The following is a 27,348-nucleotide window of genomic DNA, read 5'->3' as shown; positions in this document are numbered from 1 at the left end:
TTAACTTTAGTACAGATAGGTTCAGAACCTTACTTGCCATGGGATTCTTTGGTATACTCATGAAAACAAGTACTCATATAGAACTTATGTACTATGTGTTAGGCTGTTCTGAACACTTTTTCTGGTTTAATTCATGAACCTTCACAACTACCATTTGAGGTACGTATTATTTTCCCTGTTTTATGATGATGAAACAGGCACAAAGAAGATAAGGACCCTCATCAAGATTAAGAAGCTAATAGGTAGTCTGGGCTTCAGGGTCTGTGCTTTTGTCCTATATGCCCTCTGCTTCTTTTAACCTCTTGGGATTTCTGTTTCTTCATCTGAAAAATTAGAAGATTAAATCCTACATTGAATATGAGGTTGCACCTGCTAATCTCCAGGGCCCTTTTCATAAGACTCAGGTTCAGATTCGGCAGTCTCAAAAAGAGCATTCATGACCACATGTGACTAAGAGAAATAATCAAGACAAAAAGTACCCTAGGAATTAAAACACCCTGAAGCAGCTTCTTTGTGCCTCCAAAGATGTCTGAAGAACCAGATTCAATAAAAGGAAATGCCCATAATTATCATTGTACATGATGTTGACAATCAATTCAGCCTTAGATTGGTGGGTACCAGAGTCTTTGTGATGGATCCAAGTATTTGTACCATGGACCATACCTCTCTGTAGACTTGGAAACATAATGACTTTTAATCTAAATCCACAGTGACAGATTTGGTTGAGGATAAAGGAGCTATTGCCATGCTTCTATCTGAGCCAGCTGCACCCCTGGGGTTTGACAGACGTTAGCTTCTTACTGCCAAAAGATATTGTCTTTTTTTCCCTAAGACCTCTTTAGCCTAATCATCAATTTCTCATTCTTCTTGGTTAGGACAGTTCTATTTCCAGTGAAACTTTAGCCCTTCCTTTACCAGACACCGTTCCTTAATATACTGGTATCTCATAGGTTTTCTATTTTTTGTTTCTGTTGCCTCTTCAGTGATCTATGATTATATTTTCCAAGCCACAAATCAAGAAACTGAATTTGACAAAATAATTTTGTACTATTTCCAGTTGCAAAAGAAATCTGAAGATGTATTTTAGATTCAATAATGCTGGAGTTTCATGAAATTTTTATGTGTTATTGGAATGATGAGATATCATATTTGAAATTGGAACTATTCTAGAGGATCCTGCAATGTGAGGCACACTTCCCTCACTTTCTAGCAATTCTTTGTTCTTATTATTCTAAGTTCTAACTGGAAATCCAGAAACTATCTTAGACCTTTATCTACTAATCACAGCCACTACCAGTTATGTGGTACTTCTCTATCTTTCAAATTGGTCCCTATATCATTTTATAATTTTATAGATTTTAAGTTTTCCTATCTTTTGCCTCAGCTATTAAATCAGCCTTCTAACTAGTCTCCTTCCCAGTCAGTGTACCCTCCGACATGGTTTCTAAGAGTGATCACCTTGAAACACAAATTCAACCATGTCATTCCTCTGTTTAGAATGTTGCAATGGTTCTCCTTTGCTGGATAGTCTTCACATGGAGATGAGAACTTCCATGGTCTAAACCATTGTAGAGAACATTTGTTGTTTTTTGGCTAGTCAGCATCCCAGTTTGTTTTTGGAGAAGTATCTCTCCCCTAATGAGTACTCTCAAAGTGCCCTGTTTTCCCCTAGCTTAGAGATGGCTACATGGCCCAAACCAGGCCAGTCACACTTTCTTCTGGGACTTTGAATCTTGAATAAAACTCTGCAAGGATGGAGCTCATTAATGTCCTCATGAGAATACATAGTCCCTACCAATGAGATCTCTAAATGAACGTGGGTCCTTCCAAGTTCTCCAATTTATGCTATCCTGCCAAGAGATGGGAACTGTTAACTGCATTCAAAAGCCCTATGATTGTTTACCTTCCCCTTCCCACAAATACTCTGACTTTTAATCATTTGTAACAATCCATTGTAATTCCCTAGCATACCATGGGAGTCTTTCATGCCATGAAGACTTTGCAGATGCTCTCCTCTCTGTCTTGGAATGCCTCGCTCTCAAGCCAAGCAGTGCCTCAGACTCTGTGTTTCTTTAACATGGCACAAGTTCCCTGATTGGGGTGGTTAGCCCATTCTAGTATTACTGTCAGTCTTCTTTCCTAGATTGCAACCTCCTTTGTTTTACATGATGCCTGGCATAAAATAAACAAGATATATTATTTATTTTTGATTTTTATTTTTTGAGACAGGGTCTCACTCTGTGGCCCAGGCTGGAGTGCAGTGGCACGATCTCTGCTCACTTCAACCTCTGCCTCCCAGGTTCAAGCGATTCTCATGCCTCAGCCTCTTGAGTAGCTGGGATTACACGTGTGAGCCACCATGCCCAGGCTACAAGAATTATTAGATGAATGAATAAATAAAATGACAGTATATTTTGTAGTTCATACATGGGAATTTATGTTATAGATAACAAATAAGGCACATCTCCAGAACTGAAGAAAAGGATAGAAGGTTTAAGATAATAGGATCAACATAAAATTCATGAGACTGACTATAGGAGAATTCTGATGAAATCAGGGCAAATTTATTAAAATAGGAGTGATGATGATGATAAAGTTATGTGACAAACACAGAGCATGTATGTTACTAGCTAAGTAGTTTCTAATTAGGTAAGTAGTTTTAAAATATCATTTACATTTATCTATTTATTTATTTTTAGAGTTGGGGGGTCTTACTATGTTGCCCAGGCTGGACTCAAACTTCTGAGCTTCAGCAATTTTCCTCCCTCAGCTTCCCAAGTAGCTGGGACTACAGGCATGTGCCACCACACTCAGTTCAAAATGCTATTTTTAATACAGCTTGGTTAAATAGTAGTGGTTGAGAGCACAGAATCCAGAGTCAGACAGCCTGGGTTTAATCTCCATACCTCTATTTTTTCATTTTTTGGATGGAATAAATTGTACCTACCTCATAAGGTTGTCATTATGAAAATAAAATAATATAGGTAAAGTACTTAGCACAGTGCCTGGTGGTTCTAGTCATTCTTCATTTGCCAGCCCACCCCATCCCAATCCAATTTCTGCCCCTCTTTGACTCTCTGTTCCTGGGAGGCTGAACCCTTATGGGCAGTATTCCATTCTCCCTCAATGCCTGCTTTCTGCGTGGGCTTGGCCAAGGGTAGGCACCACCAAGAGATCTGAGAGCAGAGAGAGAGGTGAGAGTATTGGCTGTACACCCATTTTGATGCCTTGTCTCTGGGAACAAACTACCTTCCTTCCCAATTCCAGCTCCCTTCAGGAGCTGCTAGCCCAGGCCCTGGGCACACTAGGTCTTCCCTTTGTCACTGAAGCCCCAGGAGCAGTAAAGGCTTCCCACTGTCCCTCAGCTTTGAGTGCCTCCTATTTATTCTTTTGACTCTGCCCACATTGCTATAAAGTAATTTTCCCTTAAGATTTCTTTGACTATCTGGGATGAATCCTGTTTCCTGCCCAGACCCTAATACACTGTACATAGTAATTTCTTTAAAATGTGAGCTTTGGTTATTATATTAAATTATTAATATTAAATATTTAAATTGTTAAATTATCAGTGATTTGATAATTGTTAAATTATCAAATAATAAATATTTAAATTGTTAAACTATCAATGAAATTTTCATATAGTTTGATTAACTATATAAAAACAAACATTGATATTGAGAAGGCAGGATTCAGAAGCATCTTCAAAATAAAGCAGGCCAGGCATGGTGGCTCACGCCAATAATCCCAGCACTTTGGAAGGCAGAGGCAGGAGGATCACTTGAGCCCTGGAGTTTGAGATCAGCCTGGGCAATATAGTGAGACCCTGTCTACACATCCCTCAACATACACACGATTAGCTGAGTGTGATGCTGCCTGCCTGTAGTTCCAGCTACTTGGAGGCAGAAGTAGGAGAATCGCTTGAGACCAAAAGGTTCGGGTTGCAGTGAACCAAAATCATGCCACTGCACTCCTGCCTGGGCAACAGAGACCCTGCCACACACACACACACACACACACACACACAAAAAATCCGAACTAACCAACCAAACAAACAAAAAACATAAACCAGAGGACACATTTCATATCTACAGCAAGTTGCTTGCCTATGGTTTGGAATAACTCCCAAGTACTTTGATGGAAAAGTGTAAGTAGCTCTGCAATGTGGTAGGTGGTAGGGACAGAGATGAGTAAACCATTTTATGTGAGCCCAGCCTGGGGGTAGGGTAAGTAGAGGATAATTCATGTATCCTTTTAGATTGCTTCTGTCTGCATTGATTTCAGTCTATGTTCAAACTGTTAGGAAACTGCTTGACTATATTTTTTTTCCTCAAGGGTATGTTTTTTCCTGTATAACTTTTACTTTCATGGATTAGTTACCATCTTCTAAATTACTCCCAAGAAATCAAAATTGCAGCCTGTTGAATAGATAGATCTAAGGTGACCATATTTGCCAAGTAAACATTTTTTACTTAGTGAACCAGTGGGCAAAGTCTTTGGACTACCTACAAATTTTAGGCAGGATGGACCCTGTACATAGAGTAAAAGTCATGCTCTTTCTCTTACATCATGTAATGAAGAGAAGAAGGCTAAAATGTAACACTTTGAACTGAAAAACTGGTGCCGTCTGAAACTTTATGTAATACATCTAAATCAAATACTTAGGCAAAAGCACATTAAAAAAAACTGGCACTGTTTCATAAAAAGATTTGATTCACTCATCTTGTGTTTATTTTGATATAGTATGCATCTACTCCACCTGTATTTTCACAAGAAGAAATTGGATCCGTTGGTACATTTGAACTCCACACCCTGCCTTTGGTAGTAAGCCCTTCTTCCTTAATGATGACACTGTAGATCATGTAAACTGAATTTGTAGCACATAAGATTCTATGGGTGGATTTAAAATGTGGGAAATGGCTTTAAAGTGCCCTGGACAGATGCAGAAATTTTCTCTTCCTCTCCTTCAGTGAACTTTTGAGAACCTGCTATGTGCCAAGCACTCTGCTGGAGCCTGGTATAAAGCTTGGTAAGCACAGCTGGAGGTCCTACGTTATGTGTGGACCCTGGACTCACTTTGCCTGTGTCTGCCTCTGTCTCAGCCATTTCGGTGCCCTCCAACTTCAGGCACCTCTTTAACCTCATGAGGCCTTAATTTTCCTTATACATAAGAATATGCACATTCTGTATAATTTTATGTTTCTGATTTCCACTTTCATGAGAATTTAGAGTGACAATTCAGAGCAGGGTTCTCTGTAGCCTGGTCACCAAGATTCAAACCTCAGCTTCACCTCTCACTATGTGATTGAGGGCAAATTATTCAGCTTCTCTCTAGTTTATTTTCATTATTGGCAAAAGGCAGGTGATAATAGTAGAACCTACTTCTTGGGTTTCTTGTGAAGCTTTAAATTAGTGTAAGAAGTCAGTCCTCATTGTTAGCTCTCCCCAGTCTTGAATCATTCTTCCAAAGTAGATTGGGAAGAGCACAGGCTTAACAATCAGCCAGATCAGGCTCGGAATCTCACTCCATCACTGACCCAGCAAGTGACTCAGCAAGTAACTTAACCATTCTGAACCCCAGTGTCCTCATCTGTAAAGTGAAGATAACAATACTTAGCCAGGCTGGGCACGGTGGCTCATGCCTATAATCCCAACACTTTGGGAGGCTGAGAAGGGAGGATCGCTTGAGCCCAGGTGTTCGAGATCAGCCTGGGCAAGATGGCAAGACCAAGTCCCTACAAATAAATTTTTCGAATTAGCTGGGTGTTGTGGTGCATGCCTGTAGTCCCAGCTACTCAGGTGGCTAAGGTGAAGGATCCCTTGAGCCCCAGAGTTCGAGGGTGAGGTGAACCGTGATCATGCCACTGCACTCCAGCCTGGATGAGAGAGTAAGAGCATGTCTCTAAAAAACAAAACAAAACAATACCATTGATTTATCTTCCCCATTTCCCCTAAATTAAAAATCACTTGAGCCAGATAATATGATGAAAGATAAAGGCAGGAAAATATGAAATGATATTCTGGAGAATTGCAAGTAAAAATACAATATAGTGTATCTTTAAGGTCACTTATAACATTTGAAAATTTTTCCTTTTAAACAAAAGCTCTATAAGCATAAGAGAATGATTTATCCACTTTTATTATTTTCTGACTGTTTATCTGTTAGAGTGTGAGAGAATAAATTGGAATTAATAGAATGGTTTATAGATAGATCTCCAAGCCAACTGCTATAAAAATCACAAAATCAGTTTTCTTTAATTGTTTTTAACACAAAGTATAGTGTCTTTGTAGCTATGCTGTCATTCATAACAGGAGAAGAACATCATGTCAAAAGAAAAGAAACCTGAATGGTGTGGCAAGTCAGGGAGGAAAGTCTGGTCAGCCAGGCAAGCACTGGACCAGTGACTCAGGTGCTGGTCAAGTGTACCACCTTCCCCTGACCTGATGACACCTTGCTCTGCCCTCTGTGTTTCATGTTTCTGCTTCCATGCTGGGATAAGGACCAAAGAACAATTTTAGGTTAATTTCTCCATCTCATTCTCTAAAGGACTAAGGTGGCAAATAGCTTAAGAAAGAGAAGCCTTAGAACATTTCACAAATTATGAAGTTCTTAATAAATGCCTAATAATAACAATGCAAAGTAAAAAATGAACTCTTTTATTTAGTTGACACCTCTATATCAACTTTTGTTTAAAAGCATTTCTCAGGTTCCTTTTCTTCCAAAGCTGGGTTCATTTAAATCTGGCTTATGTAATAGCCTGCCTTTTTCCATCTTGTTGAAACTATCTCTGAGCCTGGAGAGTGACCCAAAGGGCAGATGCTGGCCAGGGCTGTAAAGCCAGCAATATCTAACTTATCTGATTCTCGCTTTGCAAGCACAGCTTGCATTTTTTTTTGTCACTGGATGGAAAAAAGTGGGGGCATAGAGGGGTGGTTTTAGCTTTGTCTCTGCTGACTTATCTGCCTCCCTCACCCCCAGGGTGATCTGGAGCACATCTTGAGCTTCTCCCAGTCAAATTCCATTTGGAAGTAAAGTGTCAGGACTCAACTAGATTTCTGAGTTCTTTTACATGTCTTAATGCTCTCCTGCAGATGATGGGGGCAATTTTCACATTCCAGCCTGGAGCAGTCCCCTTAGCCAAGTGTCTACTGCCCCAGGGCCAGATTCTAGCTCTCTGATTCCTCCAAGCTCCCTTCTAGCCACTTCATTCATTACATTAGAAGCCTGGCCCTGCAGCCATCTGAGTTTATGACCCCTGAGAACCAGTCTTTCTCTCTAAAGCTGGGAGCATGCCTGTGTGTGAGCACAAGCTCATTTTTGGTTCTTAGTTGATAGGCAAGGGCTGGCCTGAGTAAAAATGGAAGTGCTGACTATATACTCTTCTAAAAGAAATCTGGGAAAACTTGGTGCAAGTGATAACAGGCATGTGTCAATTTCAGAAACCAGTTGGTGGATGTAGAATATTTTCCAGGCACAATTTCCTTGTCCCCAAAACATAAGTTCATATACATTGATTGGTTTGAGCAACAATCAAGATAACATGTGCTCTGGTGCTTAGGAAGTATTTGAATCAAAGACAGACTTTCTAAAATTACCTTTCATTGGCTGAGCGCGGTGGCTCACACCTGTAATCTCAGCACTTTGGAGGCCAAGGCGGTGGATCACTTGAGGTTAGGCGTTCAAGACCAGGCCAACATGGTGAAACCCCGTATCCACTAAAAATACAAAAATTAGCCAGGTATAGTGCTGAGTGCCTGTAATCCCAGCTACTCAGGAGGCTGAGGCAGGAGAATTGCTTGAACCCTGGGAGGTGGAGGTTACAATGAGCTGAGATCACGCCGCTGCACTCCAGCCTGGGCAACAGAGCAAGACTCCATCTCAAAAAAAAATATTTTATTGAAACATAGAGAAAAGAACACAAATTATCAGTGTATAGGTCAACACATTACCACAAAGTGAACGCACTTGAGTAACCATAAACCAGGTAAAAAAATACAGCCTAAGAATCCCCTATTGTGTTCCCTTGCCTCTTTAGAAATAAGTTTTTTATGGTGTTGACAGTACAGTTTCTCCATTTTTCCTTCCAGAACTTATTCTTGGGACCACGTTGCTCTCATTCTCACTGTTACTTTTCCCCTCTTCTCTTTTTCCTTCTTAGAACAAAACAAAATACTATTGACTAGCAGTGGTCATTCTCTTCCCTCTAACCTGAAAGTCAATAAATTGAGTAGAAAGGACTGATGGGGGCCAAAAGGGCTGAACCTCCACCACATTTGTGCTGTAAGAAAACATGACATGGTTGCCTAGGCTCCACAGGTTTTTTAAACTCTCATCTCACACAAACTCCATGATACAGGCAAGATTCTTGTAATTTCATAGACAAGGAAACGGAGGCTCAGCAGCTTGATCAGCACTTCTGAAACCTACCCTTTGCCAGGTGTAGAGTCTTCGTCTAGGCCAGGACCTGTCACTTCAGTGTATAAAGGAAGTTCTCATCAAGGTGGTTGATGGCCGCAGTCCCCTTTAAGAAGTAGAAAGTGTGGTGCGGCTTCCCAGAAAAAACACAGAGGAACACAAAAAGTGCATATCACTTTGGAGGGTTCCCACGGCTGGCGAACCACTGGTACCTATGGACAGCCCCCAGCTGCTGCAGTGACTCTGAGGGGTAAAACAGCCATCCATCTCTGCGCGCAAGCTCATTACCAAAGATAGTATTGCCAATGGTAGTATTGTTAGTGCAGTTCAACTGCAGGACAGACTGAACGTCCTTAGAAGCAGCCTGTGTGTGTGTGTGTGTGCACCGCAGGACGCCCTCCTTTCCCGCGGAGCTGTCACAAAGGACTGTACTTGGCATCCTCACTCCTCACTTCCCAGGATCACGGACTCCACAAAGTTCTGCTGCCCGTTTCTCCGGGACCACTGCCAGCTGAGCATACAGCTCCGGCCAGGAGGGCGCCAGCGGCCCCGGGAGCCAGGGAGACCAAGGAAGACTCGCATTCATTTGTAGACCCCGGCTCCCCCCAAATGCGCACGGTCCTTGGCGGGCTTGGCCAGGGCACGTGGTGGGCGGCGGGGGCACAGCGGCGCCTGGGGACGCGCGTGTGTGCGCACCGAGAGGGCGCCTGGCCGACGGCGCCCACCTCTCTCGTGGCTTTGGTGGCTCCAGGCCTGGTAGGGCCGGGGCCGCGGCTCGGGCAGTGCCCTCCCTACTCCTGGCCGGGCTGGGAGCAGCGGGAGCAGGCGCAGCGCCCCTACCGCCCGCTTTTCCGCCTCCATCTCCTCCGCCTCCTCCTCCTCCTTCCCCCAACCACCCGCGCAGTCACAACCGGTTCAGACTGGCCGGGGTGCCCCGCAAAGAGAGACAAGGGAGAAAAAGACAGCAGGGAAAACCCCGGGGAGGAGGAGGCGAAGGAGAAGGTGGAGCTCAGAGAAGGGGGCCGGCTCCCCAGCTCCATGTGGCCGCCGCCGCTGCGGGTCTGTGGGGGCAGAGGGCGGCGGCTCCCGGGGCAGCGCGTAGCGGGACCGATTGCCTAATAATCCGGCAGGGGCCGGGGCCGCAGCTGGCTCGGATAAATAGCCGCCCGGCTGGCCCGGAGCTGCAGGGGAGAGCGGCGGCCGCGATCCCCACCACACCACCAGCCCGGCCGCCCGGGGCACTGAGCCGGGTGCTGAGCACCGGAGGCCCCGCCGAGGCCGGGACTCAGGTAAAGGGCTGGAGCTTGCGGGGAGGGTTCCAAGGGTGGGCAGCAGCCCCTGCTGCCCAGCGTCCTAGAGACAAGAAGTAACTCCCACTCGGAGCAGTAGGAGGGGGCGGTGGAGCAGCATGGAACCGGGCTTTTGTCTGGGGTGTATGCCGGGGGCTTCGAGTGTCCACGGTGCGCCCGCCCCTCGCCGCCCCCTTTTTGATGGGGTGCTTCTACAAAGTGGGCAAGTTTTCCCGGGAATCCGAAGGCGGCATTTTGTACGGAGTTGAAAGAGAGGGAGGGGGTCCTGGGGGTGGTACGGTGGTCCCCCAGAGAGCTGCCTCTGGACTCCAGAGAGCTTCCAGGGTTGCTGGTGGAAGAGCAGAGAGAGGTGCATGTGATGCAGGTGGGCCTCCATTTCCCAGAGGACCGAAAGGCCTCCAACTGCCTTGGTCCGGAGAGCGAGCAACCAGGTGCCCCCGGAGGGTTGGGATTGGGGCGCCGGGGGTACTCCTGACCTACGTGGAGCGCAGCGCGCAGGGCCGGCGGATTCTGCACGTTGGCGCCAGGTTCAGCACCACCCGGCAGCCCTGGGCGAGCGCGGGAGCCCAGCCTTCGCCACCGCCGCAGGAGGCACCGGCACCGCGCCCACCTGGACCCTCAGCCAGAACTTGGGAGGACTTGGTGCTTAATGCCCCATCTTTGGTTCGCCCTAGGTAACCTGTTCTGGCTTCAGCAGCGCCCAGAGGCTTTCCAGAGAGCTGATAACCACGAACAAACTTGGCCGTCAAAAGCAAATCAATGCTTTACCTTGTTTTCTGGGTGCCTAGTCTATCCAACACAAACTATCCCCGAAGTTTAGTCGGGATTTACACTAAATATATTACTTATATAGTAAGTTATTCGATATAACATTTTTGATCAATTTTCTAGGCTACAGTTTTGATGTGTTTTTTAAAAATCTTGAATTAACTGAATAATAGTTCATATTGAAGGTGGATTCTCCCATTTCCTGCACCCAGGATTTTCCGTTATTCCATCAAATTCTGTAAATTGGTATGCCCTAACAGTTTCTTATATTTGAGTTGGCTTCAGCTTCGAGAAATTCTTCAGGCAGGTTTAGGCAGAGGGCTGAGGAAGCTAGAGAAGATTCCGAAGAGAAAGGATGATTATTTGTTGCATGATTATAGCTTCTTTTAAAACTTCTAATAGGAAAACACTTCCACTTTCCTGGACCAAATGCAGAGTAAAGTCATTTTCTATTATCTGTTGCAATAATTAATAATAAATATGTAAATGCAGAAAACATCGTTAGTACCCATATCATTGCCAGAAACCAGTCCCGCTCTCCCCCCACCATCAAAAAAAAGTCCTCGGAAGTAGAAATTAGATAAAATAATTTAACCTGCAATTTTGCAACAGCTCAGACTTTCAGCACCACCGACCCCCTAATAACATCCCTACTGGTTTCTTCCATTTTTTGTGTAGGCGAGTGGAATAACAGGTATCCTTCATATCCATAGGAAGAACACTGGGAGGAGCCAAAGATATGGGGAGGTAGATCAAGACATTAGGAAATCTTTTCTGGCTTCTGACTTTGAGTCTGAAAAGGTGGTGTGAATTGGTTGGTGTCTGAATCTTTATCAGGACACATTATGGTGGTCTGGGGTGGATCTGGCCATGCAACTCAAGCTAGAGGATGACAACTACAGAGATGTGGTCACATTTTCAAGTTTTACTTTCTTACCCCAATCTTTCAAACCCCTAATTAATTAGGTAATAAAAATTGTATATATTTATGATGCACACAACACAGTATTTTGAAACAGTAATACATTGTAGAATGGCCCAACCAACATAATTAACCTATGTATTACGTCACATTTTTATCTTTTGTTTTTTTTTTGGTGTGGTGAGAACACTTCAAATCTACCGTCTTAACAGTTTTCAAAATTGTGACTATAGTGACTATAGTCACTATGTTGCACAATAGATCTCTTAAACTTATTGCTCCTATCTAACTGAAATTTTGTATCCTTTGACAAACATCTCTTCACCCCAACCCTAACTACTGGTAACCAGGGTTCTACTCTCTTCTCTGAGTTCAACCATTTTAGATTCAAGTCTCCCTTCCCTTCCCTTCCCCTCCCTTCCCCTCCCTTCCCTTCCCCTCCCTTTCCTTCCCTTCCCTTCCCTTCCCCTCCCTTCCGTTCCCTTCCCTTCCCTTCCCTTCCCTCCGCTCCCTTCCCCTTCTCTGCCCTCCGCTCTTTTCCTTCCCTCTTTTCTTCTCTCTCTTTCTTCTCTCTCTCTTTCTTCTCACTGCAGCCTCGACTTCACCAGGCTCAGGTGATCCTCGCACCTCAGCCTCCCGAGTAGCTGGGACTACAAGCGTGTGCCACCACACCCAGGTAATTTCTGTGTTTTTTGTAGAGATGGGGTTTCGCCATGGTTCCCAAGCTGGATTACAGGCATGAGCCACTGTGCCCGGCTGATTTCCTTCTTTTTTTTCTTTTTTTGAGATGGAGTTTCACTCTTTTTTTTGAGACAGAGTTTTGCTGTTGTCACCCAGGCTGGAGTGCAGTGGTGCAATCTTGGCTTACTGCAACCTCTGCCTCCCGGGTTCAAGCAGTTCTTCTGCCTCAGCCTCCCGAGTAGCTGGCATTACAGGTGCGTGCCACCATGCCTGGCTAATTTTTTGTATTTTTAGTAGAGATGGGGTTTCACCATGTTGGCCAGGCTGGTCTCGAACTTCTGACCTCAGGTGATCAACCCGCCTCAGCCTCCCAAAGTGCTGGGATTACAGGTGTGAGCCACCACGCCTGACTGATTTCCTTCTTTTTCAAGTCTGAATTAGTCTCCTATTGTGTGTGTGTGTGTGTGTGTGTGTGTATCACATTTCTTCATCCATTCATCCACTCATAGACATTTAGGTTGATTCCATATCTTGGCTATGGTGAATAATGCTGCAAGGAACATGGAAGTGCAGCTATCTCTTCAATATAATGCTTTCCTTTCCTTTGGGTATATAGTGAGATTGCTGGATCATATGGTAGTTCCATTTTTAATTTTTCTGAGGAACCACTGTATTGTTTTCCATCATGGCTTTCCAAGATAGTATCACTTAATGACTTCAGTTTTAATTAATGATTGCAAAAATGTATGTATTTTGAGCTACTTAGCCTTTTCTTCCGGAGGTTCTTGGCAGACACCAAAGTAACCCTTATGGATGATGAGACTGAACTATAACAAAACACCAAGTTCAAAAAAAAGAACACATGGTCCCTGCCTCCAAATGTTTAGTGAGAAAAATAGATTTACAAATATCTGTATTACAAGATAGTATAAATGGAGTCATAGGGTAGAACATCAATAGTGTGCTACTGAATGACAAAGGAAAGGAGAGGTTCATTCAAGGCTAAGTGTGAAGAAAAGTTGTGGGGTGGGCATAGCAATTTAGGAAGAGGATTTCCTTGATGGAAAAGAGGCCTGCTGGAACAAGAGAATAGCACAGAGATAAGGAAGTCTAGTGTGTTTATAGGAAGCAGAGCAGTTTGGAGTAGCTGAAACCTGGAATTTAAGACAGATAAGGCTGGGAGGTGGGATGGGGCTAGATTATAGAGACTATGACATGTCATGCTAAGAAATTAAAATATGATTGAACATTATTGGTATATTTACATAAACAGTATCAACATCCTTAACTGTACTTTTTGCCTTTAATTTCAGTTTTATGAGTTTCCTTCTAAAATAAGTAGTTGATTAAAATCTCAATATTTACTTCCTATCAGTTTCTTTCAAGGAGTAAAAGAATAATGTATTCCTAATATCCTTCAATGCTTTATCTAAATCCAACAGTGTTTTACCCCCAAACCTGCATTCCTGTGATATTAATAGCTCTTAGCTTGATTAAAACTTCTGATAGAAAAACACTTCCACTTTCCTGGGGCAATATGCAGTGTACAGTCATTTTCTGTTCTCTGTTGCAATCATTAATAATAATAATTAATGTTTATTAAATAGATTATGTTATGTCAAGGGAGCCACATAGCCTTATGTTATCTAGGGAGGCATTATTTTGATCTTAGACTGAGAATTTTTACAAGGTCACACAACTAAGTAAATGGACCAAGGAGTCTACCCCCAGAGCCTGTGCTTTGAACTATTGTACTATCATGTAACAGGGGCATAGTGTATGATAATTATTATTAATATTAGATAGAAACTGGGCCTGATTCCTGTAGCAGGACTGTTTCTCTGTTTTTTTTTCTTTGCATCTTAATTTTCATCATTTGGATTAATTTTATCTTACACTTTCAGTGACGGGACATATTTTAATGTTTTAATACACTTTTAAACTACTCATGGGATCTCGTATTTTTATGACCCACCCAAAAGAAACTCTTAAACTCTGAGAAGAGACAGGATGTGGGATGAAAAAAAATGTTAGCAACAGTGATGGCACAAAATGTGAAGACCAGGCCTCTGGAAGAATGTTGATTACCAATATTCTCATGATTCCCAATAAACTCCCCAAATCACCAGATCTTTTTGCATTTCAGCATCCCATATATTTTTCTGTGTGTCTTGATTTTTTTATTATGAAGGTAATACAGTAAACATACTACTTTGTACATGACATACTAAAGTATGTATTTAGACAACAGATCAAACATCACATGATCATGTATAAATTGTGCAAAACGTTTGCTAACTGAAAGAACACGTCAGTGTTATTATCATAGATTTCTTCACCAGAACACTATTCTCAGGCCAAGCTCTGCAGGAGAGGGTTGTGTGGAGTAGAGAGAAGCTGAAATGAGAGCCTGGCAGTCCAGTGACCCTGGTAACAGTGTGGGACACAGGGAGATGATGATACCAATGTATCTCAGTGTCTGGCCCTCACTCTGCCTAAATTTAACTGTTACATCTTTATTTTTGTATTTACTTTGTTAAATATTTGGACCTTTCCATCTTTTCTCAGGCTCTGAGTGGTTTACAGATTCTGCTATTTTCACTTTTGAGTTCGAGAGTAGGACTTAGAAATAGATGACTCTTCAATGAATTGGTGAGTAAAGGATCCTGAAACTGTTCTCTTCTTTAGCATGATGTCTCTCAACTTCAGTTTCCTCATGGGTAGATTGAGGGATTGAATAAGATCAGTGGTGGCAATCACAAATCTTCACAAGGTTTACCCAGATGAGACAGGCATCATAAATGAGCAAAGAAGACTGGGGGCAGTGGTTGGGTAGTAGGTGTGTGGAGGTATGGGGGATAGCACAGGTGAAACTAAATGCAAGGCAACGTTAGTCCTGTGTCAGGGAGATATTAGGGAGTAGAAGGACCTGGAGAGAAAATGCCTCATCCAATGAGAGAGCATTTACTCAGTTCCAGTTAATCGTTATGTAAGAATGAGGGCCCGGTGTTATCAGAACTTTCAATGTTTTGAGAGAATCCTAAAGTTCAGATTTTTATGTGAAATCTATTCTAGTGTTAAAACATCAGCAATTTGGCCGGGCGCAGTGGCTCACGCCTGTAATCCCAGCACTTTGGAGGCAGAGGCGGGCGGATCACGAGGTCAGGATATTGAGACCATCCTGGCTAACAGGGCGAAACCCCGTCTCTACTAAAAAAATACCAAAAGAATTAGCCAGGCATGGTGGCGGGCACCTGTAGTCCCAGCTACTTGGGAGGCTGAGGCAGGAGAATGGCGTGAACCCGGGAGGTGGAGCTTGCAGTGAGCCGAGAGCTCGCCACTGCACTCCGGCCTGGGCGACACAGCAAGACTTCGTCTCAAAAAAAACGAAAAAAAAAATCAGGAATTCATTCAAATTTACTAAAAACAAAACCAAAAACATTGAGCCCGCCAAACGAAACACATTAAGAGACCAGACTTGGCCAGATTTGGCCTGAGTGGTGCCAAAGTTTCCAAAATTCCTTCTGACGTCAGACTTTTGTGATCCTACATAGCCAATTTCTTCCCCTTTTGCTAAAACATATGGTAGTACTCCCTGTATCCAAATTATGACAGCTTTGGAGGAGCTCTTTGGCAAATGCTAGACTATAAAAAATCTACAAGGCCTTGAACGTTAAAAAATATCCTTTTTCATAGCCGCACTATTGATAAAATTCAGAGGCCTCATACCACGTGAGGCCATGGTAGGAGAATTGCTTCAGCCCAGCAGTTTGAGACCAGCTTGGGTATCATAGTGAGACTTCGTCTCTACAAAAATTGAAAAATTAGCGGTCATAGTGGCACCTGCCTGTAGTCCTAGCTATTTGGGAAGCTGAGGTAGCAGGATCATTTGAGCTTGGGAGGTCAAGGCTGCAGTGATGAGCTGTGATTGCACTACTGCACCCCAGCCTGGCAACACAGCAAGGACCTGTCTCAAAAAATCAGAGGCTCCAGAAGTTAATTACCTGTATTTATTGTCCCTTTCAGGAACAATTAGTGTGATTTAGTTCCAAGATTCAGAACTGCTCCTCTAAATATTTTACTTCCTGTTCTGCCTTTCCATCTCAATGTGAAAGAATCAATTTTGGTTTCCACTTGGATGAGGGGTATTTATAGGCTTGGCTGATGGTGTTCAGACAAAGAAATCTTCATTGTCTTTAACCTGGCAATATTTCACCACGTATTCTGTCCCTCTTCCTTAACAGAGCTATCTGGGGATGTTCTTGAATTTCAACTAGATGGATAAATTAAGGGTTTGACTTTTAGAAGTTAATATGGCAATTTCGATTTTTTTAAAAAGCTATTTATATGGATCCAAAAAATAAAAAGGTAAACATAATGAATGGATTTGCAGTGAAATTCTTTAATACAAGTGTGTTTTTAAAGCTGAGTTTCTTGGATTTGACTGGCTGGGATGTGTTATTTGCTTTATGTCAATGAGCTATTCTACAAACAAGTGGGCCTGACTTAAAGTTCAGAGCAGATGTTGACAATGAGAAGGAAGCATCTGAGTACATAAAACAAGAATGACATGTTGAGAGAAACCACATACCTTACTGTGACTGAGCTGACTACAGAGGACAAACAAGAGGCTCTGAATGACAGTTCTGAGCCACGATTTGCCCTTGTCCTAGCCCCAGTAATGAGTCAGCCCCCACCCTTTCACATCAGCGAGTATGTTAACCATCACTGAATGTTTAACATTTAAAACTGAATCGGAAAGAATCAGGTAATTATTTGATCATTACAGCCATGTCATCCGATGTTATATTGGTAAAAGATTTGGATTTTAATTTTTTTACTTATGTATTTGGCTAGCTTTTCAGATTCAATGGTGGAGACAGACTCTAAGCTCCAGAGAGGAAGGGGCCACATCTCCTTCACCCCACAATGCCTTCTAAATGCACTCAATTCATTTTGTTGAATGAAAGATCTTTGATTAATCATTTGAATATATAGGAGATTTTAGGTAAGTAGGCTTTCAATGCATTCATTCATTCATTTCATACAGATTTGTTGAGCTTTCCCTATGTGCCAATCATAATTCTTAGTGCTAGGCATATGTGATAGACTTGTGGGCTAGTCCCTTAACAAATAACAATCTATTGTAATAAATATTATGGCAGAGATGCTTAAATCGGTGTGAGACCTTGGAGGAGGAATGACTGATGTAGAGTTTCACAGATGGCATCAAGATGAGAGAAACATTTGGGCTCAGTCTTGAAGGAAGAGTAGAATTGGAGAAAGGCATTCCAGCTGCCTCCAGCTACTAACAGGAACTGAAGAGTCAAATCTTGGACGAGGGAGGGAGCATAGCTAAAATGCTGAGTCGTGAGCTGTGGGTTGGGGGGCACAGATTTCTGAGACATCCTAGCATTACAGACTTTTAGAAGAAAGAATCAGGTAACTGGCTAGTTATTTAAAGATCTGGATATCTGATGTCATATGAACACAACATGGTTTTATAAAACCAATGCTTTCATTTTTGTTTATAATTTTTGAATAACATTATAGTTTTAGTGATGGACAACTGTAAGCTTCATGAGGGAAAGAATGATTGTCATTGATATCTTAGTGTCCTTTTGTAATTAATGAAATAAAACCTTATGCTCTGCTAATGGGTAAACTGTGGGTAATGAGGAACCATGGAAGGATCTGAAAAATTGGAAGCAGAATTGAGATGACCAGAGAGCCACGGTTTAGGAAGATGGATCTGGGAGCAGCTCGGCAGATGCCCTGCAGCAGGGAGACAGTGTAAGCTGAGGGATCCATCTGTAGGCAGTTGTGATGGTCCAGGCACTCGCAGAAAAGATGGAGAGGAAGAGTCTGATTGCAGAACTCTTTGGGGGACCCTGGGATGCTGGAGATGAGGAGCTGGGATTCAAGGAAGAGCTGGAATGCAATGAAGTGGAGGCTTTGTGCTTGGGCAAATGGAAGTATGGTCATGACAGTTTTCCAGATAAAATTCAGGAGGAGAAATTAAGAATTGAGTTTGAGGGGCCTGGGCACATCCAGTTGAGATCTTGACATGGAAAATGGTGAAAAATTCGTTAGAAATGTGGATCTGGAGTTCTGAAGAGAGGTCAGAGCTGGGGATGGAGACTTCAGACTTCTTGCTTGAGTATCTGTGATCACTTGGTGGCGTTAGAGAGAGCCTGGGAGAGTCTTGGAGTGGGCTCACGAAAGCCAAGGGGGCAGTGGTTCATAAAAACAGAGAAGTAAACAGTGTCAAGAATGAGGAGGCTGTGCTGACAAACTGTGAGGATGCAGGGAATGCCATAGTGAAAACACTTTTTATTGTCTAGGTGCATCAGAAGCCAGAAATCACTGAGTAGAGGAATGATGAGAAGGTAAGGAGGCAGAGGTAGGGAGAGTACCCTTTCATGCTTTTCTAAGAAAACCTTTGAAAGATGCAACTACAGTAACAAGATTGAACACTTACTAAATAGTTACTTTATGTGAAGCTCCGTGCCTGTGCTTCATGCCAGGCTTGAAATCCCCTGTAGGTTTTAGCATATGCTTGGATGGTTACTAGAAACATGCTCATGTGAAATACAAACTTAAAATGGAGTTCTTCATTTGCTTTTTGATGCACATTGAATTACCACCTTTTTTTGCAAACTGGTTTTGAAAGGGAGATCCTAGGAGTCTTTGGGATAAGGAAGGGGTCTCTGAACTGGGGAAACCGCAGCAAACTGGGGTATGAAGAATGCAAAGATGAACTTGACTGTGCAGTGCTTAAGAGACAAAGTCAGCATTTGTCAGCTTTCATTCTACCAACAGGTACCCTAATAACTGTACTGCAACATCTGGAAAGGGGGTGGTAGCCAGCTATGTGGTTTCCTGATTTGAGGAGAAAAGGAAACAAGGAAAGAAAGGAAACAAAAGCAAACCTTGTTTGGACTTCAGTGCCTCTTGATTTTGTCTTTTTTTGGCTGTCACTAACCTGGGGGCTTTTCAATGATCTAAGAGCAGCCTATGATTGTCATTCTGGTCTTTCCTTACTGAGACTTTCTTCTTATTTGCTGACTTTTCTTTCCATCAGGAAATTATTCTAAGAGATGTTGAAAAATGCCATTACCATATCCTGTTATTATTTTTGGGTGGGGGGAGAGATGTGGTACTAATGTGTGTGTGTGTGTGTGTGTGTTTTCAGTGCAGTTGAATCTGAAATAATGAAAACCTAGAACCAAGTATCTAACAGAAGATGTCCTATTATGGCAGGGAAGGAGGAGAGTCGAGGATGTTCTGGCCAGAGGTCTTTATAGGGAAAGTACCTTAAAGATTTTGGGGGAGTTATATGCGGATAAAAAATAACTTTTTCTGACTACCAGTTATGTCTAAAGGGATTAAAAAAAAAACAGTGGTACTTCATATTGAGATTACTATGTGCCAGGCACTGGGCTAGGTGCTTTACAGAAATTAACTCATATAATTATTACCACAATCTGATGAGGTAAATACTGTCATTCCCCTCACTTTTCAGATGAAGAAAAAGAGGCAGAGAGCTATTTAAGTAACTTGCTGAAGGTCACACTCTTGGCTGGTACCAGAGCTGCGATGTACACTCGGGTTATCCAAGACACCAGCCAGTGTGCTTATTCCTTATGCAAAATTTTCTAGAATAGACGTTCTCATGTACTCACAGATGTAAGTATCTGTGTGTGTACTCGTATGAGACTGTAGTTATTGAAAACACAGAGAAGTGGAAATTCAACCTGCCATTCTTTTGAACTACATAATACCTTTACCAAATGATCGCAGCCTCTCTCCTGCTACCTTTCCCACACTGAGAGGTTGTTTGGTTAATTTGAGCAAATTAATAGGTGACAGTCATTATCCTGACAGCCTTATAATTATCATCATTCACACCATTATCTTTGTTAGAATCTTCTCAGGGGTTTTCCTGCCAGGCCCATGCCTGTTCTGTTGGGGACTGCGGATAAAGCAGAATTGGGGAAAGAGCAGAACACTAGGGTATGAAAAATGCAAAGATAAACTCGACTGTGCAGTGCTTAAGAGACAAAGTGTTGTAATCCCAGCACTTCGGGAGGCTGAGGCAGACAGATCAACTGAGGTCAGGAGTTCGAGACAAGCCTGGCTAACATGGTGAAACCCCATCTCTACTAAAAATACAAGAAAAAACATTAGCTGGGCATGGTGGTGGATGCCTGTAATCCCAGCTACTCGAGAGGCTGAGACAGGAGAATTGCTTGAACCCGGGAGGTGGAGGTTGCAATGAGCCAAGATCCTGCCATTGCACTCCAGCCTGGGTGACGAGGGTGAAACTCTGCTCAAAAAAAAAAAGAAAAAAAAAAAAAAAGAGACAAAGTGTTGGCTTTTGTCAGCTGAGTGTGGCTTGGACACAAAGAATTGGGGCAAGTATCTGGGCACTGACTGCCCAGAGGTTCTTGGAGCTGCTCCTCCTGGGTCTTTTCCTTGGCTGCTGCACAGCAGAAGGGTGGCATTTGGGGTGGTTGAACCTGTGCTTGGCTATTTGGGACAATGGGAAAGAGACAGAACAAGACTTTTCTCTCTTCTGGCTGGCAGTGGTGTGTTCTTGCTCTTTCTGGAGCCATAAGGGTGAAACTGTGCTCATTCTCTAGCCAGAGACCAGCCAACAGATTCTGGGGATTTGCCACGTTAAAGTGTGGGGTTAATAGCATTGCCACCACCAGTGGGGACAGAGTCAAATACAGCAAGTCAGGAAGGAGCAGGCAACTGTACATTCCTTTGGTCTTCCTCTATGGTCCAGTGTGCTTAGGAAAAAAAAGTCATATTCTCCTGAAAGGATCTAATTATTCTGCTCTTTTGTTTTGTAAAGTTTTGTTTAAGTGTTCTAAGTATTAAGAAATAACTAAAGATTTAAAAGTTTCCAAAGCCCTAGATTTCTAAATAATCCAGTAACCAGTTGTTGTTCTAGAATTCTGGGGTAACCAGTAACTACTCCTTAGACAATGGCTATGAAATTACCAGAAATCCCTTAAGTTCCAGATTCTTCAATACCAGAAAAAAACCCTAAGGTTGTGAATGTAATAGCTAACATTTATTGAGGGTTTTTTGTTTTGTTTTGTTTTTTGTTTTTTTTACTGTGTGCCCAGCAGTGAGCTTTGAATTTGCAACCCACTCTTATTCTATTTTACAAATGAGAAAACTGAGGCTCAAAGCCAACAAGCAATTGGCTTAAAATCCCATGCTAAGTAGCACAGACTGGACCAGAACTTAGATACAAACTTGATTTAAGAAGCCTCTGATCTTAACATTACTCAGTTCCTATCGTTCTGGAACCAGATGCTAGAGAAATGTGCCTTCTTCCTGTCTACCCCATCTTCATGGTAAAACTAAGAATAAAGGAAAGCTAGGAAGTAATTGAAAAAATTGTTAACTTGCTTAAAATAGTTTTCTGTTATCTCCTTCCTCCATATGTACCTAAAGCAGCCCAAGGACACTGATGTTGACCTCGGAAACCCTGAATTTATGTTTTATTCTCATTGTTCAGATTCCTCTTTCAGGCTATTTAGGCATTCCTGCACCTGAGGAGAAACTTTGCTCTGTTGCTCCTTTGTTTGAGGAGCCATAATACCCATGAAATAAGCAATACATAATTTCCTGATTGTATTTCCCTCATACAAACCTGTTACTAGGTTAAAAATTTGGGTGTAGGTATAGGTGGGGAGAGTGGATGTGGGTGGCAAGGAGGGCCATTGACGAGGTGGAGGGGCTCGTATTTATGAAAAGTCTCATGCAGCTGCTGTTAATTTTCTCTCTAAGTCAGGCCATATATTTGGTCATTGTAACTGTGTGTTTATAGCATACATCTTTTAAAAAGTAAATTTGTTGTGTTATAACCTACATCCAGTAAAATTCAACAATTATAAGCATACAGTATGATGAGTTTTGACAAATTCACATAGGGTTTACATTAATTTTTTTGGTAACAGATTTATTAAATTATAAATTACATATACTTCACTTATTTAAAGTGTATAATTCCTTGATGGCTTTAGTATATTCAGAGTAGTACAACCATCACTACCATCAATTTTAGAGCATTTTCATCACCCCCGAAGAAACCTCATATGCATTAGCAGTCACTCCCCATTTCTCCCTACCCCAAAACCTCCCAGCCCTAGGCAGCCACTAATCTACTTTCTGTTTCTACAGATGTGCCTGTTCTGGACATTTCACATAAGTGGAATCATACAATATGTGGTCTCTTTCAATTACATCTTCTCACTTAGCTTAAGGTTTTTAAGGTTATACATGTTGTTGCATGTATAAGCATTCCATCCCTTTTTATTGCTGAATAATAGTCCATTGTGTAGATATATATCATACTTTATCCATTCATCAGTTGATGGGCATTTAGATCCATTATCTATATATGTTTATGAGTTTTTATCACATATAATATATAAAAATATTTAGTGTATATATATATACGTGTGTGTGTGTGTGTATATATATACGTGTGTGTGTGTGTATATATATATATATATATTTGAGATGGAGTCTCGCTCTGTCACCCAGGTTGGAGCACAGTGGCACGATCTCAGGTCACTGCAACCTCCACCTCCTGGGTTTAAGCGATTCTCCTCTCTCAGCCCCCGAGTAGCTGGGATTACAGGCACCCACCATCACAGCTGGCTAATTTTTGTATTTTTAGTAGAGATGGGGTTTCACTATGTTGGCCAGGCTGGTCTTAAACTCCTGGCCTCAAGTGATCCACCCACCTTGGCCTCCCAAAGTGCTGGAATTACAGGCATGAGCCACTGCACCTGGCTGAATATTTAGTATACTTAATGTATTCTATCTATAGTCTATCTTAATATATAGACTATTTTCTATATATATTCATCACTGGCTAATAGCATTCATTTTTAAGATGTAGATATTTAATCGAAACCTTGATTTTCATATCCTCTTTTTTGTTTTCTTACTTTCAATATTTAGTATGCTAGTAGTCAGAAACATGAAAGTAGCTTAATCCCATCTTGATTTCTGAGACAATCTGATCAAGGCCACCACAACTGGATTTACAGTTGTACGAAAATTATTATTTGGAGGCCAGGCGTGGTGGCTCACGCCTATAATCCCAGCATTTTAGGAGGCCGAGGCAGGCGGATCACGAGGTCAGGAGATCAAGACCATCCTGATTTACACGGTGAAACCCTGTCTCTACTAACAATACAAAAAAAGTTACCGGGCGTGGTGGCGGGCGCCTGTAGTCCCAGCTACTCGGGAGGCTGAGGCAGGAGAATGGCCTGAACCCGGGAGGCGGAGCTTGTGGTGAGTCGAGATAGCGCCACTGCACTCCAGCCTGGGCGACAGAGCGAGACTCCATCTCAAAATAAATAAATAAATAAATAAATAAATAAATAAATAAATAAATAAATAAGTAAGTAAAATTAACAGGCCGGGTGCAGTGGCTCACGCCTGTAATCCCAGCACTTTGGGAGGCAGAGGCAAGCGGATCACGAGGTCAGGAGATCAAGACCATCCTGGCTAACAGTGAAACTCGTCTTACTAAAAATACAAAAAAATTAACCGGGTGTGGTGGCGGGCGCCTGTTGTCCCAGCTACTTGGGAGGCTGCGGCAGGAGAATGACGTGAACCTGGGAGGCGGAGCTTACGGTGAGCCGAGATCACGCCACTGCACTCCAGCCTGGGCGAAAGAGTGAGACTCCATCTCAAAATAAATAAATAAATAAATAATACATAAAATTATTATTTGGAGTTCACCCCATTGAATAGCTATTTCAAACCGTAGAAAATTCTTATAGAATTGTGTGTGTGTGTATATATAGACATACAGAATGAAGATGACTCAATATGATTTTACAAAGAGTTTTAATACTTTAGAAGCACAACAGGGTGGATTCTTTTTCTTTTCCTTAAGAACTGATGTTGATATATAAGTATATTTTTTTGACTTTAGAAGAGAAATGATACACTGACATCTTGAAACGTCATTGGAAAGTGACAAAATTGATCCAGTGACTATAACTTTTAAAGGACTTACGTTAGTGTTAACATGGTGACATTTGCTAATATATCAATCAACAAAGAGAGTAGATTTACTTGACAGTTTATGTCTTTGACCCAGAGGAGACTTACTTTAAAGTTCTGTCCTACTTAAAAATTGTTATAAAAATCAGTTATAAGTGTGTTGACACTGTTGCAGCTGATGACCGCAGATGCACTTTTTACCCCTTGAACAGTATAAAACGAAATTGCTTAAGAAATGGGAAAGCAAAAGTAGAAGTAGAATATTACGTGTGGTATGGAGAAGGCGGACTCAAGAACTAGAGATAAGATCACTTGTGTTATGCGTCTCATGAAATGAAATGTAATTAATTTGTATTTGAATTGGGAGCTTCAGTTTGTTTTAAATATATTTGTTTACCTATTGTTTTAGAATTCCCAAAAAGTTATCTACATTTTTGCTTACATTTCATGAAAACACCCAAAGAATGACTTGTTTACCTACATTTTTTTGTTTGTTTTTAGGTATTGGTTAATTATTTCTCAATTCCCAGGATTCCTTCACCCAAACTGAGGTGGTATAGAATAAATGATACATGTTTGGAGGGACAAAATTCATTGTTTGAGGGAAAGAGTGATATCAGTATTACAACTGCTTCTGGCTGAACAGGTTTGCTTTTTAGTTTATAAAACTTGTTATCTACATTGGAGTCAGAGCTAAAACATAATTTTCAGTAGCTTTTGAAGTGTTTTATTTTAACAGCTTTATTGAGGTATATAACTCATACATGATAAAACTGATCCATTTAATATGTGCAGCTCAGTGATTTTTAGCATGTTCATAGAGTTGTGCTACCTGCACCACAATCTAATTTTAAAATGTTTTCATCATCCCACAAAGAAGCCCTGCACCCTTTAACAGTCATTCCCCATTTCCACCCCTCAAACTTTTTTCCAAAGTGGCTTCAGCCTTTTCATCTGCAACAGCAGCATGTGAGGGTTTCAGTCCACCTCCTCGCCCATGGTTTATAGCCTTAAAGTGTCATAAATGTAACTGTAGGAAGGTCATGGAACCCAGCATGATTTAGACTTTTGACTCACCTCACAGATAACTAGATCAAGGCAAAATCAACCTGGAATCAACCATTTTTTTCCCAAGATAAAGTCACAGGATTCTAGGCTCTTAAAGTGCTTCAGCACCAGACAATCCGGTAGTGATTGAGATTCAAATAAAAATGTGCTACTGTTGACCTCCTTTTATATTTCAAGTGAAAAGTCTGTCTATGAATCTTTAAGGAGATGTTTATAGACAATGCTCAAATGGGGGTTATTAGGGAAAGATAATTTTGGGGAAGGGAGCAAAGGCAACAGGAAACTGTCAACTGAAAATAAGATTAAATACTTGTAAATCACTTTGTATTTGGCAAAAATTAGTATAGTGCATATGTATACATTTCAGGGATAGAAATACTCAGTGTTCTTAAATGTCACACCTGCAGTTCTGACAGCCTATATCCAGAGCAGAAATTTTCAGCCAATGTAAAGAGTTGAAGAAACAAAGGATTGGCATTATTTGAGCAGAACTAAACATAATCGAAGGTGCTGGAACTTAAAGCTTTATTGTGAATGAAATGTAGTCTTTCATCAATAGTCTTTTTCGTTTCCCGAAGGAAGTGATTAGAACTTGCCAACTCTCCTTTCCCCTTAAACAAAACAGGTTCTGGCTTTAGGAGATATACTATCCTTTCTACTAATGATAATCTAATTTTGTTGAATAGTGATATCTTCTTATGGTTAATATTATTTCATGCTCTTCTCTCTCCTCCAAGGGAGGCTCATAATACATGTACTGTATTTAATTTTTTTAAGTTAAAGTTAAGAAAGATGCTTACAAGTTCAAGTTCAAATTCAAATTAATTCTGTGAAACTTCTTTAAACCCTGTAGTATAAAAAAACTGCCCCTAAATTAGTGTTCTTCAAATGATCTCTCAAAATGGTTTCTAATTTTGAGTTTTATAAGGTGTCTGGTCACTCAGAGTCCTGGTTTGTTAACACTCTGGTTGAAGGAGATTCCAAATTCTCAAATAGTTTACTAGAATGTAGTACAATATCTATTTCTTAGAACACATTTTCATACATTTGTATGAATAAGACTCCAAAACATTGAATATATGCATGGATCATAAATCTAAATAACATAGTGCCTTCTGATACTTACAGATCTTGTTTCATTCATTTATTTACTTACTTATTTATTTAGAGATGGAGTCTTGCTCTGTCACCTAGGCTGGAGTGCAGTGGCGTGATCTCAGCTCACTGCAACCTCTGCCTCCCAGGTTCAAGCGATTCTCCAGCCTCAGCCTCCCGAGTAGCTGGGATTACAGGCGCATGCCACCATGCCCAGATAATTTTTGTATTTTTTAGTAGAGACGGGGTTTTGCCATGTTGGCCAGGCTGGTCTGGAACTCCTGACCTCAGGTGATCCACCCACTTCGGCCTCCCAGAGTGCTGAGATTATAGGTGTGAGCCACCCTGCCTGGCCTTTTTTTTTTTTTTTTTTTTTGGAAAAAAAATTCCACTACTTAGATAATATAAATGATTAATTCTACAATATGTAGAAACAATTATTTCTTGTGGTTATAAACACAGACTTCTTGAAACACATTTTTCTTGAATTTACATGGAGAGTACCATTTTTCTAATCTTGTTTTGCTCTGTGAGCCCTGTAAGAACTGCCCTCTCCAACTCCACCAAACCTATCGGGCCTATCCTGAATACACATGTATGTTCATGTTATTCCTCTTGCCTTGGCCACCCTTCTATGAATCCCTTCATTGTTCTTCACAGCTAACCTACTTTATGAGGCCCTTCCACTCCTGCTCCCATCTTGAGTGCTTTCATTTCCTTCGACTCCTAAACATTTAATATCCATCCACTTGTTTGGCACCCAATCGTGTACATACTCTTTTGCACATACCTTTCCACGTGGACACACCTTCCCATGTACACATATCTTACCTTCCTAAGTGAGTTAAAAGAGTTCCTGAGGTCAGGGACCATACCTTATATGCCTTCTGGTCTCCCTTAGTAGCTAGTGCAATATAACTTAAATGTAAGTGATCAAGAATATTTTGGATAAAGACCACTTGCTTCTTTTTTTTTTTCTTTTTGAGACAGCGTCTTGATCTGTTGCCCAGGGTGGAGAATAGTGGCATAATCGTGGCTCACTG

General features: G+C 41.7%; 1 protein-coding gene across 9 annotated transcripts in view; it reads left to right on the top strand.

Moving 5' to 3' along the window:
* The first annotated feature begins 8,891 nt into the window (after window positions 1–8,891).
* SLC16A9 (solute carrier family 16 member 9) overlaps window positions 8,892–27,348 on the top strand; it is a 54,835-nt gene continuing 36,378 nt past the window's right edge. Inside the window, exons 1-4 of one of the 9 annotated variants that reach the window (XM_034930604.3) lie at window positions 8,892–9,702; window positions 10,398–12,089; window positions 14,663–14,746; window positions 16,952–17,102. The gene's annotated coding sequence lies outside the window, so the exon portion shown is untranslated. Of the gene's footprint in view, window positions 9,703–10,397; window positions 12,090–14,662; window positions 14,747–16,951; window positions 17,103–24,643; window positions 24,789–27,348 lie in introns of all 9 variants that reach the window. The other 8 variants (XM_055092827.2, XM_055092825.2, XM_055092823.2 and 5 more) reach the window with 8 other exon arrangements.

The sequence above is a fragment of the Pan paniscus genome, chromosome 8 (assembly GCF_029289425.2).
Source record: "Pan paniscus chromosome 8, NHGRI_mPanPan1-v2.0_pri, whole genome shotgun sequence".
In the NCBI taxonomy this organism is placed as follows: domain Eukaryota; kingdom Metazoa; phylum Chordata; class Mammalia; order Primates; family Hominidae; genus Pan; species Pan paniscus.
The sequence above is the reverse complement of the archived record's forward strand: the minus strand, read 5'-3'. Positions and strand labels throughout refer to the sequence as shown.